Here is a 22,572-nt window from a genome sequence, read left to right on the forward strand (position 1 = left end):
CATCACCTCTGGACACAGCCCTGTGCCACGTGCTCTGGGATGGCCCTGCTGCAGTGGGGAGGTGGCGCCTGTGACAACCTGTGGGCTCTCCCAGCCTGACCCATCCTGGGATGCCAGGACCACGTGGAAGCTCCTCTCACCCAGTTGGGGGCACTGGTGGAGCTGGGAATGCTCCGCTCTGGGGACCCCAGCCGTGGCCAAGGCCCTCTGTGACACCCTGAGGGTGACATCCTTGGCCACGGGGGGGAAGGCCCAGCTCCGTTTTGTGTCACTTGGCTGCACCAGCCGTGTTTTGGGTGGTCTCTCTTTGCTGGGATCACTTGGGATGGACTTTTCCTGTGGGGTGACCACCTGTGGGGTGTGGGTGGTCCCCTGTCCCTGCCCTTGCCCCTGCTGAGCGCTGGGCTCCCCGCGAGGGGTTCCGGAGCCAAACCTCAGATTTTTACCTCCACATTGCCTCTGCTTTCCAGCCACCAACCTTTGCTTTGCTCCAACAGTGCTGAATTTTGCATTTTGGTGTCTGTCCCCTCAGTTTCTGGGCGCTGCAAAGGCCCTGCTGAGGAGCTGAGGTTCAGCTGGAGTCAGCCCCACGTGTTTGCTGGTTGCTTTAATCTCTTTAATCTTCCCTTGGCTCCCAGTTGCTTTCTGGGAGCTGAGTGCTCCTCTTGGAGCTCAGGCTTTCCTGGAGGGCTTTGGCTGCACGCTGATGTCTGTCTTTCTATAGAAAGAACATATCCAGGGGCACCTTTCCTTTCTCTTCCCAAAGAAAATGCTGTCTGCACGGCTCTTCCTCTGCTGCTGCCACACAGAAGTGACATATGTTTTTAGATATTTTAATAGGAAGTAATATTTGTGTACAATAATGCCTAGCAGCATCTGAAATATCATCATATGTAATTCATACAGGAGGCATGAGTTGGGCCCAAAATATCTTCTTTCTTTTTTTTTTTTTTCTCTTTTTTTTTTTTTTTAACCAAAATGGTCTTAGTTTAACTTCAAAATAGGCATTGAATTTCTCTATGGCATTCTGGGTATTTTCTTGCTAAAGAAGTGTCTGTAATTTCTGATCTGTAATTAGAACCCAATTTAATAATTACATGTCCTGCAAGGAAATGTTTCTTGAGCGGGGCTTTGTTCTTATGCAGCTGCTGGAAGCACAAAGATGGGGATTATAAGAAATAGTTCAGATGAAAACGAACTGGTGAGGGCAAAGTACCTTCAGAAGTGATCAGAGCTGCTGAAGGATGAGTGGAGTTGATCAAATTCACTTTTTATCATATATAGTGTGGAGATGTACATCTCATAAGCATGCATGGCTTAAATCACTCTGGATGCAGAAAGATTAATTTTTGTGAGTGCTAATGACAAATTTTTATATGAAATTTAGCAGATCAAAGGAACTGTTTGAATGGCTTGTCTTTCCTCTGGGAAATTCCATCATAAAAAAAGCTAAACTAAAAATTCCACAGGAGTTTTCCTAGGGTTTCTTTCCACGAAAACCTTTATCAAGCATATTATTAACTTAAGGCTAATTCAGAATCATTCTAGCCTTAAACATGAATAATTTCAGACTGACCTGATGACAGGTTCAAATTCTTTCCTAAACTATGAAGCTTAGCTAAAGGATCATATACTCATTTCATTAACTTCTTCTTCCAGGCAATATTGTACCTTGGAAATGACTTAATTAGTTGAAATTCATGGCAAAGGTATTTTGGAAAGCTGCCTGGACCAGGAGATGTGTGCAATACGGATCTGTATTTCTAGTTTGTGCTGGATGAATTGATCATATAAAAGGGTTTATTTCTTGGGAAGATCTTCAGGGAATGCTGAGGAGTTTAAAATCTATGGAAATGGCCAATTTCCATAATTGTTGGAGAAAATTGCAGAGCTGATTCCAGATCTCCCTACGAGCTGTGCTCCCCTGCTGTGCTGTAGTGTTGATAAAAGGGGACAGCTTTGGGCTCAGGTGATTGGGAAAGGGCAAACAATTTCCATTAAGAAATTCAGCTGGTTTCATTTTTTAGCTTAATTATAGAGTCATTAAGGTTGGAAAAGCTTTCCAAGACCATCGAGTCCCAGCTGTGCCCGATGCCCACCTTGTCCCCATTCCAGAGCTCTGAGTGCCACATCCAGGAATTCCTTGGGCACCTCCAGGGATGGGCACTCCAAACCTCCCTGGGCAGCTCCTTCCAAAGCCTGACCACCCTTTCCATGGGGAAATTCCTCCTGATTTCCATCCTGAACCACCCCTGGCACAGCTGGAGCCTCTGTCCCCTTGTGCTGCCAGATGGTCACTGATTTCCTCCACAAAACATTCCTCAGTGTCATTCCTCATCTGACTGGTGATGATGAGGATGTTGGTCACAGCTGGCCCAGGCAGGTGGTGCAGTTCCAGGCAGATGTTTGCAGCTGTAAAGCACAGCTGGACACAGCCCCACATGTGCCTGGGCAAGAAAGCAGCTCAGCAGAGGATTTCCAGGTAGGCAGAGAAGTGTGCTGGAAACTCTCTTGAAGGACTTGTGCTTAAATGTGGTCTGAAATATTAATGTGACCTCCTTTTCAGGCCAGGGGGCCTTCTGTAGCACGTCCATATGTTGGAGTCCCTGGGGAGGCTCAGGCTGGGTCTGGATGAACATGACAGTGTTGAGATGTTTGACCTCCAGCACTGAGATGAGTCCAGGCTCTGGCACTTTCCTCCTTTGTCATTTCTTCCTCAGCTTTTCCAGAAGGACATGTGAACTAGGACAGTCAGGTTTGATTTTTTACCTCCTATCATGGGCTGAGGAGTCAAATGTACCTGTTCCTACTCTTCAAAAGATTAAACAGAGCTTGCTTGAAATAAAAAGCAGCAGCCCAAGCTGATAAATCCAAGAGGATGTTCCTGTCCTCCATCATTAAAGATGGATGTGCTCAGTCTGATTCTCCCTGGGATGGGAATTTGTTATTGGGCCTCTGCTTGGACTTCCAGGGATTGTAGGCTCATGGCATGTTACCAATCCAGGTCTTCCTGCAGAGATTCCTTCAATTTCAGAGACAGACCCACCACCTCCAGCACTTTTTGGGCTTTTCCTGGTGTGTTCCATGGCAAAGGGCTGCGTGAGCCTGGTGCTCTGTCCAGCTGCGTAGGGGATCTCCTGCAGAACTTGGGATCTTGGCAAAAAGGGGAGGCTGGTGTGACTTTATGGGGGTGTCCGTGGTGTCCTCTGCAGGTCTGGCCCTGGAGAACTGACTGTGACACTTGGGGTTGCTCTTGGTACGGATCAAACCCCACCCAGCCCTTCCTTGTCCAAATAAATTGACTCTGAAGTGCTTTAGGTGTAGTTGGTCACCTCCAGCGTGGCTTTTGAAGCAGATTTTGGTTTAGCTGGAGCCACCTTGGGAAAATTCCAGCCTTTTCCCAGCCCCAAAACAGAGTTGCAGGTGGGTTGTGAGGACAGGAATTTGTCACATCAGGCACCTGCAACACCAGCACGCGGCGACATTTTCGTGGCACTGCAGGAAAATCCTGAGGGATTTGGAGGAGGAATCTCCTCCTCCCTGCTGACAGCCAAATTGCAGAGTGCCGTGGCTAATTGCACGCTCCAAGCGTCTCCAACATTGCAATTCCATGTAAAAAATTGCCATCCTTGCCCTGGGAACATCACAAAGCCGTGCTCAGCAGTCGAGGCATTTTATACCTCTCAATGAACAAAAAGAGTTGCTTGTCCCCAAAAAGATGATGAATATGGAGTGCTACAACAGAGTGTTTTGGTCCTGTGAGAAGATTGATGGATTTGGTGGTTTTTTTTCTCTCCCTACAACCAAGTTCTATTCAAAATCCTCCCATTCAGCACCTCCTGAGAATTAATTGAGCTGCTTTCTGTGCCTTGGACTTATTTGCATATTTCAGCCTCCCCTTTCTCAAACCATTTAAAAACCCAGTCACTCTGGGAATCACAACATCCAAAGGCTGGGAATCCACCAGGTAAACACTCCGGTGTTATTTCCATGGAAATATTTCATTTTATTGTAATTGAGCAAGAATTAGGATAATTTTTAATAGTGACATATGGCAATTACCACTCAAAACATTTCTGAGAGACTTCTGAGTTGTTTATACCATTGCTGGAAGTGTTGTAAAAACAATGTGAAACTCCTCAGGAATTGGATTATTTGTTTCTATCCAGGGGATAATTTCCTGCAGCAGAAGTAAACTATTAAATTAATCACGCCATATTTAAAGGGCAGCATTTGCATTGGTCTGACCAATGAATCATAACCAACAATTCCCTTTTTATAGCTGAAAGGAGAGGAGAACACACAAAATATTAGGAAATGATCCATAAACAGCTCTCTCCTACAAATGACAGCTGTACATTGGAATTTTTCATTTAGGAGAACCAAAAAACAAATCCCAGCTTGGTGAAGGCCCCTGGAAAAGTCCTGGCCCTTGTTCTCTTTTGTGAGTAAATTTCATTTCCTGTTTGCAAATTCCTTTTTAGGGATGGAAAAGGAAAGGGATGGCTGGTGTGGTGTCCCAGACTGTGGCTTGGGTCTTAGTGGGTTTTTCGTGGCATTTGGGTTGTTTTTAATGAATTCAGCACTTGTGCCTCTTGGGAAAATCTGGTTATTTCAGCATTAAAAAGAATTAATGTGTGGAATTCTTTCCCAAGTAGTCACGTGAGAATGGCTATGAACATTAACCACATCAATTATAGCTGAAGGATTCTTAATCCAATGGGCTCAGACCACGAACTCCTTAAATTCTGCCATAAATTCTGAGGTTGCCATGAATTATTGCCGTTATTTTCATGAGCTGGTGTTGGCAGCAGCGTGAGAGATGTTCTGCTTCTCCCAGTGACTCACTCCTGGCCTCAAGCGAAGCACTTAAAGTGTCCATGGCTCACCTGAAAAAGGGACAGCAGCGCTTTTCTCCGAGGTGGAACTGGTGCCAGCCCTCCTGAATCAATGTCTGAGAGGTGCCTGAAGTTCCCAAAATAAAAGATGCCTTCAAACAATTCAGCATTGCCAGGGTAAATCATAATTCCTTGCAGTTGATGCAAAAGGAGTTTGAGGTACTGCAGTCACCTTCTGTCAAGCGCAGAGAATTCCCAGGTTTCCTAAAAATATTGAAGGGATAATTGATTATAATTTTTTTTTTTTTTTTTTTTTTTTTTTTTTTAGTTAATGCTGGAATCAAAGGAAGCTGACAGCCTGAATTTGTTCTATCAGAGACAGTTTCCAGCTCTGAAGTCACTCAGTGTCACCTCTGGGAGAAATGATGGCTTTTAGTGACAAATCTTCGCATGCTCCTGGTCATGGAAATGCTGCTTTTGGTGAGCACAGCTGCCCAAACTTCCTCTCCAAAGCCCCTGAGGCTTGCTGGTCCCCTCTGAAGGTGACAGTGGCTCTGGTGAAAACACCTCCAGATGTTCCAAGGGATGCAGCAGGAGGCAGGGAATTCCCACTGGGATGGAAGGAATGGTGCTAAGGAAGAGTTTTCTGAGCAGAGCCACCAACCCTCCTGCTCCTGCTTGATTCCTTTGGCAGAAAATAGGATTGTTTGGGGTTCAGATAAATCAGATCTTGGCTGTCTCCTGGCTGGCTGCTTCTGTGGGGATGTGGCATTGGAGAAGCTCTTCCCTACGCTCTCCCTGAAGGTGTCCAAGCCTTTTGTGGCTTCCCAAATCAGTGCTGTGCAGTTTTGTACCAGTTCCCAAACAGCACTTAAGAGTCCAGGTTTCAATATTCTGCTTTTTGATCGTTTCTGGTTTACTTTGGGTTTTTTTTTTTTTTTTTGTGTTTGTTTTGTTCCATGCACCTCCTGGGGAAGGTGAAGAGCGATTATGGCACAATCAGATTGGCGCTGATGGCACCAAAGAACAGCTCAACTCTCAACTTTCCTGCTTCAAAAAAAAAATGACCTAAAAAGTCAGGCTAAGATTTTCTGTGGATAATCTCCAGCATCAGTTAAAGAACCAAATTCTTAAAAGCAGAATACAGGGAGAATTAAAAAAAAAATCCTCTTTTTTGCTAAGTGAGTGAGATAAATAGAATTATAGAGTGGTTTGGGTTGGGAGAGACCATCAGGACCATCTCGCTCCAAACCCCTGGACACCTTCCACTATCCCAGGTTGCTCCAAGCTTCATCCAACCTGGCCTTGGGCACTTCCAGGGATCCAGGGGCAGCCACAGCTTCTCTGGGCACCCTGTGCCAGGGCCTGCCCACCCTCCCAGGGAGGAATTCCTTCCCAGTATCCCACCCATCCCTGCCCTCTGGCAGTGGGAAGCCATTCCCTGTGTGCTGTCCCTCCATCCCTTGTCCCCTGTCCCTCTCCTGGAGCCCCTTCAGGCCCTGCAAGGGGCTCTGAGCCCTCCCTGGAGCCTTTTCTCCTCCAGGCTGATCAATCCCAGCTCTCCATAGGTGAGGTGCTGTCAGTCATTGCTCATTCCCAACACGACACCAAGGTCTGTTCCCAGCACAGGCACTATCAGATGTTCATCCCAATATTCTTATCCACCCGTAGGACTTTTTAATAATCCTTTGGAAAGGAATATTGCACCTCTCCACAGAAGACCAGGAAAGTCCTTGAGATAAGGCCTAAAATGCACTGAACAGACTTTCCAGAGGTGCTGCTTCCCATCCCAGGTTAGCTGAGAGAGCTTTCCCAGATCCAGGGCAGACCAGAGATGCTCTGCCAGGCAGGAGAGCTGAGACTCCTCACTGGAAATTCCTGTGCGGAGTTAACCCAGCACATAAACTCTCCTTGTCTCTTCCAATAAAACATGAGAACCACCTCAGATTCTGTTAAATCCCTGCCTTGGGATGAGAGCAGCCACCTGATTCCAATAACCCTTGATCAGGATCATGCATGCCCAGAGAGTGTCTGAGGAGAAAAACTGTATTATTGGTAAAACTAGAATTAAAAAAAAAAAAATAGAATATAGAGCATTGCATTCCCCCCCCACCCCCAGATTAATATTTTTGAATTGTTTTTACCCTCCTTACCTTTCCTTCCAACTTTCTGAAATCCTTTTGGCTTTTTAATTATGCTCCAAATCCTCCCGACTGCATCAGCAAAAAGTGGCCTTTGGTGTTTGCCTCTCGTGGAGCTGGGGAGAAGCCAGACTCTGTCACTTGTGGAGGTAACACTTCTGGCAGAGCTTAAGACAGAATCCTGAAATATCGAATAATTGACATTCTTAGTTGCAAGAGGAGATTTTTTGTCGATAGGAGGTGGCTGCTCTGTTTGATGATTGTGGAGTGTCTGACCAGGGAGCAAATCCATGTCTGGGGCCCTGCTGGAGAAGCTGGTGCAGATGGAAGGTGGGATGCAGACCTGGAAGGCAGGGATTTTATTCAGCAGAGGGGACAGGGGCAGCAAAATTTGGCTGAAATTGAAAATTAGGGCGTTATTTAAATGTTTTCATATGTATAAAATTGGTTTAGTGCATAAAAACATTGTGGGAAGCAATGCAAGGGGACAGTGAGAGCTGGAAGATGAGCACAGGGAGGGATTGAAAGGAATAAAACAGAACTGGTGGTGGGTCAGTATTTGTAACAGAAATTATTTAAATTTGGATTAATTACATTCATTTTGGATAAAATATATCTCAGCCTGCTAAGCAAACATTGTTCATATGAAAATCTGAATGTCATTTGACTGGAAATGCTGATAAATTTGTTTGGTCCAACCCCATTTCTCTACAAAGAACTAATTTGGATTCTCAATCCATATTTCTTGCTGTTTAATTTCATGTATCATAGGAAAAGCCATTTTTATTACAGATGACTTCCTGGTATTTGGATTCTTTTAATTCAAAAATATATTTTTATATTTCAGGTGTTGATCAAGCACACCCCACTCCTGAGCAGAAAAGCAGAATTTAAAAGGAATTTTCAGGTGATTTTTGCCTACTTATAGACTGCATGGAGCTATTTAACTGGGAGGCAAACAGATGAGCTGAATAATTAATAAAGTCAGTTTTTCCTGGCCAACTTTCTTAAGGCACTGCCTGCAAAACTTTGCCTTTGAGGGCTGACTTTGTCTTGCAGAGGAGCTGTTTACTGAGCCCTTTTCAAGCTGCTGTCGGCGCCTTTGACACAAACAGGGCTGGATTGATCCAGCCTGTCCTGGGTGCCCAGGGCTGATCTAAATTCACCTGAAACCCCACTGAATGAACAGAATATCCACGTTGTGACACCAAATTCCCATGGAAAAGCTGGAATTGCCTCTGGATTTTGTCAGCCCATAAAAAGGCACCACAAGCAGGAAGTGGCTGGGTGTGAGTTGGGACTCAATCGCTGCTGGTTGAAATTATTGGGACAGGTTTTGTGCAAAGCCTGCCCCTCCCAAAAAAATTACTCTTTTTTTTTTTTAATATTATTCTTATTTTGTATTTTTAACATGCCCTTGATGTATGCCAAAGGGCTGGAGGTGTAAAACTATTGGAATTCATTCCTCCCCTTGCAGAGCAGATTCTCCCTCTGAGCATCCCTCCAATCCTCCCTCCCAGCATCCCGAAAATCCCACAGATTGTGGATGATAGGACACCGAGAATCCTGGAGTGGCTCGATGGGATTGAAAAGCAAACATCAGCTTAAACAGCAGCTCTGAGCAATAGATTGATTTCCAAAGGGGACAAAATAGATCTTTTTATACAATCTCAGGCTCCTTGTTTGGTATTTAAACCCATTTTCCAATAATTGAAAAATCAACTTGAGGGGATTCACTCTCATGTGCACAGGAGGTTTCACACAGCCCAGCTGGCTTGGGCTCATTCCTGGGCTCCAGATCTTGTCCCAGCTGGGGAGGAAATCCTTCACAATCCTTTCTGATTGCCAGAAACGATGAGGCAAAGTCCTGACAGAGTAGCTGAGGGAAGATAACAGCAGTGCAGCTCAAACTGGGAGACAAGGCTGGAAAAGGAACACAGGGACAGCGTGGAGTCTCTTACAAGAGCATTGACCAAAAATATTTCGTGCCCCCCATGTTCCTGGAGGCTTAAAATGCTTTGGCAGGGAAATAGGAGCAGATTTGATCAAAAGTCTGAAAGGTGGAAAGTGGCAAAAGACAAACTAGGAAATCACAGGGTGATTTTGGTTGGAAAAGCCCTCCAGGATCATCGAGTCCAAGCTGTGCCCAATCCCAACCCTGTCACCCTGCCCAGTCCAGTCACTCCTTGGACGCCTCCAGGGATGGGAACTCCAAACCTCTCTAGGCAGTCCTTGAAGGGGAAAAAAAACCCAATTAGAACAGCTTAGAAAACCACAAATCCCCTTGAATTGTGAAAGTGAGCAGATGGCATGAAGTCCTTGTGTCCTGCCTTTTCTGCAGGGAACCTTTCTCACCTGAGACCTCTTCATGATGTCCTCACTTTTCTGTCACCTGTCCCTTCCAAATCTGCTGTAGATGAGCAGTGGCCCTTAATTTTAGCTTTTTTCTGATGTAGCAAAGGGGAAAGGCAGAGAAAAGGCTGGGGAAGTTCCAAATTGATCTGGAAATAACGCACAGAAACATTTCCAGAGGAGAACTTGCCTCCCAAATTCTGTGTGTTAATTCCCCACTCCCGCGTTTCCTCTTTAACTCGCGAACTGCATTTCCCGTCAGCCGTGATTCTCTTTGGGAAAGCTTTGAAACAGGCAGAGAAAAGCCTCTTTTCCCTATTTGCTCCCAAATCAAGGCAGTTTGGAGGAGACAGAAGGGGATTCAATTTAGCCAACTCAGCTCGTGCAGCAGACGTCAAAGCACGGAGTTCGTTTGCCATCAGCCTTCGTGGAGGAAAGTTTGCTCTCAAAATCCACTGAAGAAAACAACCTTGCTTGTGTAACAAGCCTCGTTGGCTGCTGGATTTTCAAGCAGATGCCTCCTTTCCTCAGATCAAATAGTTGAAATATCATCCCTCTCCAGGTAAAGGGAATAAAAACTTCATTGTCTGCATCTTTTTCAAATACAGCTGAAAAGCGCTTCGGGTTCTGCGTGGGCTTTTTTTTCCCCCTGCGTTTTCAGATCACTGCCTGTGCTGCTCTGGCACTCCCAGGATCAGTGATAACAAGCAGGTCTAGATAAGACATCCAAATTTCTTTTTGCTGGGAGTTATGACTTGGTAGAGCTGCAGTGCTCCCAGGATGTTCACTGGTACATATTCATTTATGGAGCATTTTTATTTATTTATTTGTCTTTATGGAAAAACAGAGTGTATTTATAAAAAAAAAAAACAACAAAACAACAAAACTTTCAGGGAGGATTTCTAAAAACTAACGCAGTTTTGTGCCTTTTGCAGTGATTTGACAGTTTTGGACTGCTGTATTTACACAGTTGATTCATGACCTTTCATGAGGTTGGACTTGATGATTTCCGAGGTCTTTTCCAGCCTAAATAACTCCGTGATTTTGTCATCTGTGGGGCTCTTTGCTGAGTAAAGGAGCTCCAGGTCTTAAATCCCATCCTTCATTTCCTGTGCTTTAATCACCTGTGACCTGGAGTGATTCAGTGTCACTTAAGAAAGAAAAGGTGCTTTATAAATAAATTATTTTCCTCCCTAGAGTCCCAAAACATTGGTTTCACATCCCATTATCAACACAGGGTCGTGCTGTCCAAAAGACTTTTAAGGCACCCTGAATTCTGTGTGTTTTTATTATAAAGATAATGAAGTGCAGTTCTTTCAGCTAATATTGTTTGCAGGGAGTCACTCCAGTAAATTATTGGGGAATAATTTCCTTTCAAACGGAGGTAAAACACAACCCAAAGAGATTTCATTTGTGTCATTGAAGCCCGTTTGAAGGTGTTATCTCCACAGGTTTTATTGGAAAAGGGGGAGTTGTTGTTGCACCTGGAGGATGGTGGTTGTGCTCTCCAAGCCCTGGCTCAGGAATTGGGCTGAACTCTGGATTTGGGAAGAGTCAGACAGGTAAGGTAAGTGAAGCTAAAGCTGAAGGAGTGTGGACATGAAGGTCCAAACAAAATCCAGCCCTCAGGGAATGAGTTATTAGCATGGAGGTTGGTTTTGCTAAAAGCCAAACCACTGCTGTACGTTTTCATCCTCGAATAATTAATTTTTTTCTAATATTAAAATTCAACAAACCAAATCCTCTGGTGTGACCCATAAAATTTAAGGTAATGGAGAGCATGGAGACAGATGAAGATTTATTGGGCTGCTGGTTTGGCTGGGAGCTCCAACACCTCTGCAGGAACCCATCTGACTCTGGCTCGTGGGGGAAGCATCCCAAGTGTGGAAAAATTTGCATGCAAGAAAATTAATTGCTGGCTGTGGCCTTCCTGAGCTTCCCCTGAGAGGTTCAGCGAGCTCTGGGCTGTGGGACTTGAGTGAAAATCACTGGGAGAATTTTCTCTGCTGGGGAAACGTCCACACGAACCCAACAAACACCAGGAGCTCTTGGAAATCTGCCTCTCTGGGCCTGTCTCACTTGAACGCAGTTGGAAGGTAAAAACAAACTTCAAAATGTCCAAATAATCCTAAAAGCTTCTCAGTGCAGAGCCCCCAGATTCTTGATATAACAAAATTCACACTGGATGTTAAAGCCCAGGAACTGATTTATAGTTGCATTAAATCCAGGGCTGTCCTGGAACAGAAATCCAAGGAATAGACACTTTCTGCAGGCTGTAATTGCAAGGATTTTCTCCTTCTGTCTTTTTGGAAGTAAAATGAATTTTGGAGGTAATTTTGTAAATGTTTCAATTAATTTTTCCCTTGTACAAGTTGATTTTAAACTTACCCAAGTTAATTATTACACATATAAACGTTTGAAACCTTTCACTACACCAGGCTGCTCAGTTAAGTTGGATAATCATATTTCTAAAATGTTTTTAGCATGTCACATTGTAGTCAACAATTACTGAGTGGCTTTGCCATGGTCAAGCGCCACAAACTGGTAGCACAAACAAAAATTTCCTAAATTCATCTACAAATGCATTGTCCTGAAAAAGTAGGCTAAAACCCAAGGCCATTTGTACATGAGAAGGTTCCCTACCGGAGCTGCTAGATCACTATTAATTTATTTGACAGCTTTTAGGCTGAGTTCAGATATTAGAGCTGTCATTGTAAAATACTTCCATTTTTCCTTCAACGCTGCTTTGAGATGCTGCTGCTTTGAAGCTGTGTCAAAGTAGCTCTGAATCAGGAGAAACTTTCCATTTTATTTTTTTTTTTTTTTTTTTTGTAAGTTGAAAGTCTGAAGAGCCTCAATATGCTGTATAAAATTGTTCTGAGGATCGAACCTCCTCCTATGGTACCCTGGAGCATTCAGTCACTTTCAATAAATCTCTTTTAATAATTTCTCACTTGTCCTTATTATTACTAACAGCCAGAGCATCTCAAGGCAATGTCAGAGTAAAGGCTTTGGCTGCATGCAGGAGGAAGGCTTATTTGAAAGTTAACATGAAGGAAAAGTAATCCAAATGTGAACTTTTTGGCAGAAAGTGGCTGGTTTTTTTTGTTGTTTTTTTTTTGCATGAATTTACAGATGGTGTCGATTCTGTCAAAAAAGTCTCAGTTCCTTTGATTTAAGAAGTTGTGTTACAGGGTAAGGATGTTGAGAATGGAGTTTGGGAGGTCTGTTTTTCTCGTTTTTAAAGCTTTGCTTTGATTAGTTTTCTTTCATTATCTCTGGAAAAGCTGTGTTCAGCATCTGCTGGGAATATCTGCCATTAAATAATTCCTGAGATATGGATTTGGGCTACTTGACTGTCTCCTCATCTTTTAACAAAAATAATCAACCACAGCTTTCCATTAAAAGCATCCTGTGAGTTTGGGGAAGGCTTTTCATCTGCTTTATCTTGAGTTAATTGTAACCCCCTTTATTGATCCCCACGATGTGGACGAAGAATCCCAACTGGACAATGCTCCCTTTGTCTTCAGCTGGATGTCAGACTGATTTCCGATGGATTTATCCAGGGAGTGATAAAAACCAAATTCCAAGTGATTATCTGAATTAATAAATGTAATTCCCCATGTGGAGTGAGCTGGATCGAAGCAAAACCTTGACCAACAAATCTTTCAGCACCTCTTGTGCTACTCCCAAGCTTTCTCCTTCCAGCAATCTCGTTCTTGTGGCTCTGTGATCCAAACTGCATTCTCTGCCCCAAAACCGATTTCCTCATGAGCTTTTTGTTTGAAAATGTGGCAGCTGAAGGGACCCCCCCGACCAAGGCACTGCCTCACCCTTGAGCCAACGTGAAAAGATTTAATCTCAGGACTACCCCGCTACTGAACGTGCACTTCCTTCCCTGAAAACGTTCCCAATTCCCACTGAAGCCATATCATCCTGCAGGAGGTGATGCTTCTTGTATCACCTTCCTTGTTTGATAAGGAAGGACAAAATCAGGAAGAAAACATTCATTTCTTTGTGGTTTTGTGCTTTTTTGTTGTTGTTGTAGGACTGCCAGGAAGAGTTTTCAAACAAGGTTTGGGGAGGGCGAGCGAGGCCAATTCTCTCTTTATGGTTGTTTTTTTTCCCTCATAAACCAACCCTCAGCTTTGCTACCAGTCTATCATGGAGGAGATTTAATCTCTATAAAGCTCTTGACAACTGCAGTGATAATTTCAGCCTCCCAGTTTATGAGATTATAAAAGGCACTTTTCCCTCACCAGAGTGAAGAGCTGGGTTTAGCCAAGCTGCAGTCGATGATTCAGACCATTCATTTTGTGCCTGAGAGAGATCCTGAAGCCTGGCAGTGCCTTGTGACCGAGTTATGTGGTGTGGTTTGCAAAAAAGAACCAATTTTATAGGAATCACTGGTCCTGTAACACAATGAAAAGGATCTTTTCAAAGTGTAGCTTTCAAAATACACCCATAAAACAGTGCTGGTGGTTACAGGGTGACAGGAGCATGGGCAGAGTAATCCCTAGGCTGCATTTAATGTAAAATAATAGAGTTTTTAGGAGATTGGGACAGAAAACAGAAGTTTTTTTACCTACAATGAGCCTTTTAATGGAGCACAACGGAATTTGGAGGTCAGCCTCTTCTCCCAGGGGATAGCACAAGGGCAAATGGCCTCAAGGGAAGGTTCAGGATGGAGTTTAGGAAAAGATTTCTTCACTGAATGGGTGATTATGCATTGGAAGGGGGCCATGGTGGAATCACCAGCCCTGGAAGGGTTCAACAATGAGCAGATGTGGCACTTTGTGATGTGATTGATTGACAAGGTGGTGTTTGGCCAAGTCTGGACTTGATCTTGGAGATCTTTTCCAACCTTAGCGAGTCCACGAGTTCTCGGAGCCTGGGAGCTCCGTGGCTGTTCCTTGCAGCCAGAGGTGTTGGTGCAGAGCAGGGGAGCCCTCACCGTGCCTGGTGAGGGACACAGGGTCAGCTCTGTCACCCTCGGCAGCTGGGCCAACATTCCCAGCAGCCATTCCTGGGAGCAGGAGGAGAACAGCAGTGACTGCGGAGGTCATGGAGCAGAACCTGTTTTTCTCTGCTCCTGTCAGTCCTTGGTGCTTCCGAGGGGAAAAGTGCCATTATTGGACACGAAATGAGTGCACAGAAGCTTGGTGAGTTTAAGAGAGAAGAAGACTTAATTTTATTTCTGACTTTGTAATATATATAATTCCAAAAGTGACAGAGGATGGAATTGCCACCTCTCCAACCACATTGGTCAAACCAACAGCCCATCAATTCTCTCCTCCCACAAAGAACCATGCAAAACTATCATTATTTACATGGGCAGTGCGTGAGAGCTCCAGTAGAAATATGTAAACATCAGAAGGCATAGAAAACTTTTAAGAGAACTTCAAAACTTTCAAAATAACTATAAAAGAAAACTTAACACTTTTAAAAATCAGGGCAACAGAAAAGAGCTGGGAAAGAGCAGAGCCTGACTCTTGAGCCACCGGTTTTGCTTCCCTTCCTGGGGTTCTGGGTGAAGCTCTTGGATCTTCCAGAGTTTTTGATTCAGAGGTCTGAGGAGTAAAAGCAGGAATCTCATTCTGAGGCCTCAGGAGGGAGGGCATCAATGCACAGCCCTTTTCTGTGCCCACACGTGAAACCAGGAGGAAAGAAGTTGTGCTTCCTGGTCGGTCAAACTTGGCTGAATCTGGTGGAGGACTCCAAAGGGAAGAGGGGAGTGCTCCAAAGGGAAGAGGGGAGTGCTCCAAAGGGAAGAGGGAATATCTGTGGGACTGCCTGCTTCTCAGTTTCTCAGCAATCAGGGTAAGAAGACATCAGTTCTCCCCTCAGGGTATCGATTTCCTGAGGGGAAGGTGAAGTCTGAGGTTTGGGTCCTTTCCTGGGTGGTCGCACTCCAGCCCATGATGAGAACAGACAGAGGAGGCTGGGAAGGCTCCCAGAAGGTCCAGAGGTAGAACTGGAGTCCTGACAACGCTGCAGATGCTCCAGAAACATGACAATAGAAACAGATAAATCTTTTAATTAAATATTTCACATATCAGTCGTAATTACTTCCAATTAGCACTAATGAAGTAAGGACGGTGCAAACAAGCAATATAATCTGGTGATAAGCATTTTTTAATTAATATGAATGGCATGGATGGCACTAATTGACTCAGTTTGGGTTTGATTTTCTTTTTAATTCTTTGGTGTTGAAAGAGTCTCTTTTATTTTTTTGAGCTCCTTTTCCTCTCTTTCTCTTTCCTTTCCTTTCCTCCACTGCAGCATTTTTTGCTACTTGGAATTAAAGTATTTTGAGTATCTTAAGCTCAATTTTATCCAAGAATGTTTACTGTCTCAAGTTTACATTTTATGTATTTTATATAGTGATGAAATTAAATCCCTGCCTCATCTCCATCGCTGCAGTTCCCATTATTAACAATACCACTGAAAATTGGATGTTTGTGAGGCATTTTCCAAAAGCAAATGCACCATGCAGGAAGGAGATAAGTTCAAATGCCAAACCCATCAAACCAAATTTCAAATCTTCTCATACTCTCAAATATTGACATTCCTTATCAATATTTAAGATTCTTTTTAGGAATCCCAGACACAGAATATTTAGTAGATTACTCTGATGAGGAATCCAAAGGAGAGTGTGAGCTGCTACATTAAAGACAAACATTGATTTAAAATATTGTATATTTTTTTTTTTTTGGTGCAGCCTCATTTAGTCTTTTAAAAGCCATCAGAGAGGATAATTCCATCATGCCCAGGATCCAAGGCTGATCCAGATCCTTTGCTCTCCCTGGAACCTGTGACCATCAAGAACATTTCAACATCAGCCCTTGCATAGGAGACTGCAACTCTTTCCATTCCGAAAATTTCATATTTTTAAGACACATTAGGAGACAGTGCTTGAAGAGAGGAAAAATAAATGAAAGCATAAAAGTGAGTAACAATTATTTTCTCTGCCCATTTGAGGTGAGCAGCGAGCAGTCATTAGCCTCATAAATCACCAAGTGTCCAATTTTGGGAGCAACAATTCAAGGAATTTCAGCCAGCAAAATGAACTAGGAGAGAGCAGCGGTTTTATGAAACATTTCCAAGACAGATTGTGTGGTTAACTGGCAAATTGGGGAGTCTATAAATAAAATATGGAAGGAGCAGCCAACTACGAGCTCCTTGTTTTACACACAGCTTGTCCCCATCAGTAAATCTGTTTTAAAAGCTGCTGGGTGGTTGATAAGAATTGTATTTTCTCTTTGAAATGATATCGTGTCATCCCAGCACCCAATCTCCTTGTGCTGGTGGCGTTATTGGGTGATTTGTTATAATAAATGTATTTGCTGCTCACTTTATGCTTGTAAGGACACATTTTCCTCTTGGTGGAGGTAATTAGACCTGAAATTCTCTCTCTGAGTGACAGCTTCTCCACAGCTCAGGAAGTGCTGAGGTACCACTAAGGATGAATTTCATCTTGTCATAAAAAATTGCTAAAAGTACTTTATTTTGCAGGAGGCTCACAAATCCCATCTACCTAAATGAAACTAGGCTGGCGAAGAGGTGGAAAATTACCTGGAATTTGTGATTTTTTTTTTTTTTTTAATACTATGAAACTTTTTGCTCGTTTTCCCTCATGGGTTTGATTAAGTTTTGCTGAGAAACTTAAGGAGGGAACTCAGCCCTTCTTTTTTTTTTTTTTTCCTGGAAGGGTTCAACAGCATCCTTGTCTCTCTTCATTAAAGCCAAATTTTACATGCTATTAAAGCTGAGTTTGTTTGCTGCTGGTCTTTAATATGGGCAAGAAAAAAGCTGCAAAACCAGGCCAAAAAAAAAAAAAAAAAAAAAAGACTTAGCAACAAAAATCAGATTTAGGCAGAACAGAAGATCTTAGACAACCTGCCCAATTAAAATTACATTTAAAGAAGGCATTTGAAGCTGAGAGAATGGAGACTTTGAGTTACAAAACAACCCAACTCCTTGAGAAGAACACAAAGCTGCAAAATTAAGGATCAATCCAAACTGGGACAGGGTTTTCCAAAGCCTTCCCTCTTCACTGAGCTGCTAGAGCCTATTTCAGGAGTCCTGCGGATTTTCCTCACACAGTGGATGGCCCAGGCCTGAACCTGGAAACAATGCCCAGCAGAAATAGCAGAAATTATTGCTGTTAATTCCGCACCATTGAGGCTGTTCCATGATCCAGGTTCAGCTGAGCAGGGCCAGGAACTGGATTTCCATTTGGGGTTTGTGCCATAGCTCAGCCCTGTCAATGAGGGATGGAGATCAGGAACTTCCCAGAGTCATCCCAAGCTGGGAATTAAAGGATCCTGAACAGCTTTAATGTTGCTTAAAAAGTGCTGGTTAATTGGGAGTATCCTTAATAATAATAGTAGCAATTTGGGTGTCCTTATTACACCCAAATGGGAGGTTTTGGGAACGTGATCCAAGGATAAAGGGCCAATTCCCAACATTTTTAGGTAGGAAAACTTAAATCTGACAGGCTCAGCTGAGGTCAAGTTCTAGGTGGAGGAATTAAGAGCCTCAACAAAAAGAGAAATTTGAAACCTTAAAGAAGAGAGAAATTAAAAGGTTTTAAAAAGAGAAATTTGAAGGATTAAAGAAGAGACAAATTTAAAGGCTTTAAAAAGAGAAGTTTAGGCTGTTTAATAGATGTCTCCTTTGGATTTTGGAGCCCTGTGCTTCCAGAGGGCCCTGTTCCCTGTCCCTGCAGTTGGTGGGATGCTCCCAAATGAGCGTGGCCCAGGTGCAGCCCACTCTGAGCTGGGTTTTTGGAGGCTGCTCCCTGCTCCTGGCACAGCAGCTGGATCACCCAGCACAGCATTTAACTGCAGCTGGAGCTTGGATTTGCCTTTCACCCATGAGCCAGGAGCTGCAGCCCCATCCAAACCTCATGGATGAGAGCCCATGGGCAGAGCAGGAGTCTCCCTGGCCCTGCTCCACTGCAGCAGGATCAGGGCTGGAGCCAGAGCAGCTGCTGCCCTGGCTGGCTTGGAGGCAGCACTGACTTTATCCCTCTCCCCACCCGTTATTCCCAAAACCTCAGCACTCCGTGTTAACAGGCAGCTCCGTGCTGGTGCTGCAAATGCTGTGCAGGAACATGAAAACAGATTTGGAAATAGAGCATCTGCTCTCAGGGCTAGAGAGGAGTTGCCAAGCGTGAACTCTCTTTTCCTGTGTGGCTTGAAATTCCATGGAGTCAGTGGTTTGAAGGGATCATTGAGTCACAGAATGGAAGGGCCTTAAAGATCATCAAATTTCACCCCTGCCATGGCAGGGACAACTTCCACTGTCCCAGGCTGCTCCAAGCTGTGTCCAACCTGGCCTTGGGCACTTCCAGGGATCCAGGGGCAGCCACAGCTGCTCTGGGAATTCCATTCCAGACCCTCTCCACCCTCCCAGGGAACAATTTCTTCCTAATATTTAATTTAAATCTACCCTGCTTGCTCTTAAAGCCATTTCCCCTCATCCTACAACTGCGTGCCCTTGTAAAAAGTCCTTTTCCAGTGGAAAGAAACAGGAGAAAGCAGATGAAAGTGTCAAACAGGAATATATTTCAATTTGATTACATTGCCCTTACACTGGCAATGTATTTATATGTGCACTGTTAGAGGAAGGGCACTGCAACTCCAGAGTGATTTTACTTTTGTAAAAAAATCTCCATTTACTCCAGTAGGAGGGAAATTCTGCACTGCTGCAGCTCTATGGCGCCGTGTCAGTGTTATTTGGGAATTTCTGCAGGGGTTTATTCCTATAGAATCTGAGTGGCAGAGTTTGTGTAGCTCTGCCAGCCACCCCTCAGAATTCCAGAATTTTATATCATAAAATAAAAACCCACCTTCAGCTGCTCACCATATTTCTCCCAGAGAATACCAGAATTTCTCCCAGAAATTTCTCCCAGCTCTCCTACAACCAGACCTTTCCCAAAGTCTCTCAGGCTTGCAGAAAACAGGATGGATTTAGATCCAGAGGACCTGAGGTGTTGGTTCCAGCCTTTTCTTCTGACAGGGATTGGGATTTGCCCCATCCTGGCCTGGAGTGTCTCACTTAAACCTTCCCTGGGGAGGCACTGTTTTGGGCTGGAAATGCAAGCTGTGCCTGGGGCTGTGTGTTCTGTCCCCATCTGTCAGAGCTGGGGCAGTTCTCTGCTGTTCATGGGGCACTTTTCTTTATCTCTCCCACAGCCAATCCTCCCTCCAGGAGATATCTCCTGTTCATGGGCTATTAATTATTAATTATCTTCTGTCCATGGCCAGTGAGTGTCCCTGCATGGCTGAGAAAATTCCATCATTCCATGGGGAGAGGCTCCGCTCAGGGGAGGAGCCAAGCATTCCTACCTGGATACAATCTGACCTTGGGAACAGCACAGCAGCCTTTGCCCAGGGCATTCCCAGAGGAGCAGCTTTCTGCCCCACTGCATTCCCAGAGGAGCAGCTTTCTGCCCCACTGCATTCCCAGAGGAGCAGCTTTCTGCCCCACTGCATTCCCAGAGGAGCAGCTTTCTGCCCCACTGCATTCCCAGAGGGAGCCCAGGCCCATCTCCAGCAGCCCTGGAGCTCCAGAGGAAAACTCCAGCCTTGTCCAGGATCCTGCTCCAGCAGAAGCACAGCTGGCACTGCAGGAGGGCTGAGCCCCCATGGAATGGCACTGCTGCCACCACTCTGACCCACAGGTTGCCAGGGCCTGCTCTGACTCTGCCACTGCTGGTTTGTATTGCTGCATTTGTATTTTAATTTTATTTTTTCCTAGTAAAGAACTCTTATTCCCATATCTTTGCCTGAGAGCTCCTTAATTTCAAAATTATAATAATTCAGAGGGAGGGGGTTTGCATTCTCAGTTTTCAGAAGAGGCTTCTGCCTTCCTTAGCAAACACCTGGCTTTTCAAATTAAGACAGGCAGCACAAGATTTTTGTGCAGACCCAGCTTGGAAAATGGATCTGGGAGGTCACCCTGTGATGCTTTTTGCCACCTCCAAAACGAGAAAACAAACACCTTCATTTCCTGCCACTTCAGTCCAGAGTTTTGCCCTGAACCCCTGCGATCTCCTGGGGTCAAACCAGGTAACCAGGAACCGGGGTGTCAAAAGTGCAGCGCGAAATTTCAGATAACTTTTAATTAATCTAATTAAAATTAATTGCTTCTGCTTCTTTGGAGAGTCTGGACCGGGATGAGCATTTCCATCTTCCACATGCAGCCCTTCATCTCTGCTCGTGTGCTTTGAAGTGAGTTTTTCCAGCTCTGCCATCAGCTGAGAGGTCTATATTAAGTAAGTGGAGAAGCTCTGCTTGTCTCTCACATCCCAGGATGTTTGGCTGAATTTCAGCATCACAGCTTCAGTAGGAAATGATTCATTTAAGGGGAGATGCAATAAAAAAGGTAAAATGTGTGAACGCTCTCAGGTATTTTTACTTTCCTCTTTAATGACTGTTCTAATATGACCATTGACTCTTTATTTTTTTCCCCTATTAACAGATTTTTTTATTAATTTGAGGTCAAATGGAGTGAAAACCCAATGTGTTTAATATTGTATCTCTATTTGTGTTTAAGTAAAACTCTGACTTATTTAAAAATAAGGCTGTTCCAAAGGACTGACAGCTGCTCCAGCTCCCATTAAACTCTTTGGAAAGGCTCAATCCTGGCTGAGGACAGGATTATCTGTGCTGGTGTCCATCAAAAATCAGAGTTTGCCACGAGTTCCCCTGGGAGCTGTGCAGTTCCACAAGCAGGAGCTGATTCCTGTCACATCTGGGCAGTTGTTGAAGGCACAATCCTGATCTTGGAGGGGAATTATTGTCAGCCAGCTGCCCCAGAGTGCCTCTCACAGGATGGAATTATGGAAATAACAATAATCCACCATCTACACGCCTTAATTATCATTGTTTCACCTTTTAATTATTGAAAGGTTTGATGACAAGATATTCCTTAACATTTACTAAAGTGAAAATTGTTGGGATGAGACACAATAATTGAAAATATTCATGTTGCTCTCATTGCATTTATTTAATTGTCTTGTTTCTTTATTTGGGTTATTACAAAAGGGGGGAAAAAATCTGTTTTTAAAGGCATCTTCTTTTGCCAGCCAATATTTCACCCTCAGTGGTCCTGCAGTGAATGAATTATTGGGGACTTATGAACATATTAATCATCTCCATGGAAACAGTTTGCAATTTCACAGCGCAGGAGTTTGACTTCCCTGCATGACAATGAAAAAAAAGGAAGGATCTGAAAAAGAAGAAGCTGAGGAGAGATGAAAACCCCTCCAAATTTAGACTCAAATTTAGCAATAGCCACTCCTGCTCTGGGAGAGGAATCAGCATTTGCAGTGCCCCCAAGACCTTTGGAATTTGCAGCCAATTCAGGTCATGGATCCTTCAAAAGACTCAACATGCCCTCCATGCAGGGCTTTGTAAAGGGAGTTAATTCCTTTTTTTTTTTTCACCTGCAATGGTGTTATTTAAGGAATCAGCTCTCTGGGATGTGTTTGGCAGTGGTTTGAACGTGGAGACCTCAGTAAACCAGAGAGATTTTGCACTGAGGAAAAGGTGTTGGGTGCGAGGCTGAGTGCAAGTGTGGATCAATAACACAAATATCAGGGGCTTGGGGAAAGAGAGGGAAAGGAACTAATGAAACTTTAAAGCCATTCTGTAATACAGCAAAACTCAGAGACAGAGGAAAACCAGGAGCACAAACAGACAATTTTTTAAACTGTGATCTACTGGAATATTGGAGCTTTGTTGGAACACTGGTGGCTTCCTCCAACAGGTCCATGTCCCTCCTGTGGGAACCCAGAGCAGGATACAGCACCTGCTCCTGCTAAACCTCCTGAGATCCCATGGAATTCCCAGTTATTCCACTTAGATCCAAGCTTTTATCCTTAAACACGCCCTGCAGAGTGTCAGGAGGGGCTCTATGTGCCAGGAATTCCAGGGGTGCCTGGAATTCCCAAACTCTGTAGGAATTCCCTCTGTTATCCCTCCCATCTGTGGGATCTGTGCTGCAGACCAGGAGCAGCTGCTGCCCCTTGGGGAGGAGGTGCTGTGGGAAGGGAATTTAGCAGAGAAGGAAGGGAGAGAGGAGGGAAAGATGAAGCAGAGTTGTTTATTGGGGTGTGGAATCCATGTAATCCATGGATTGATGGACACAAAAGGATTGGATATTCCTGCAGGCCTGTTCCTGGGAATGGGACAATTGCTGCTTTCCAGGTAAGGAGTTTGGTTTGGTTT

This window comes from Vidua macroura, chromosome 10 (assembly GCF_024509145.1).
Source record: "Vidua macroura isolate BioBank_ID:100142 chromosome 10, ASM2450914v1, whole genome shotgun sequence".
Lineage (NCBI taxonomy): Eukaryota > Metazoa > Chordata > Aves > Passeriformes > Viduidae > Vidua > Vidua macroura.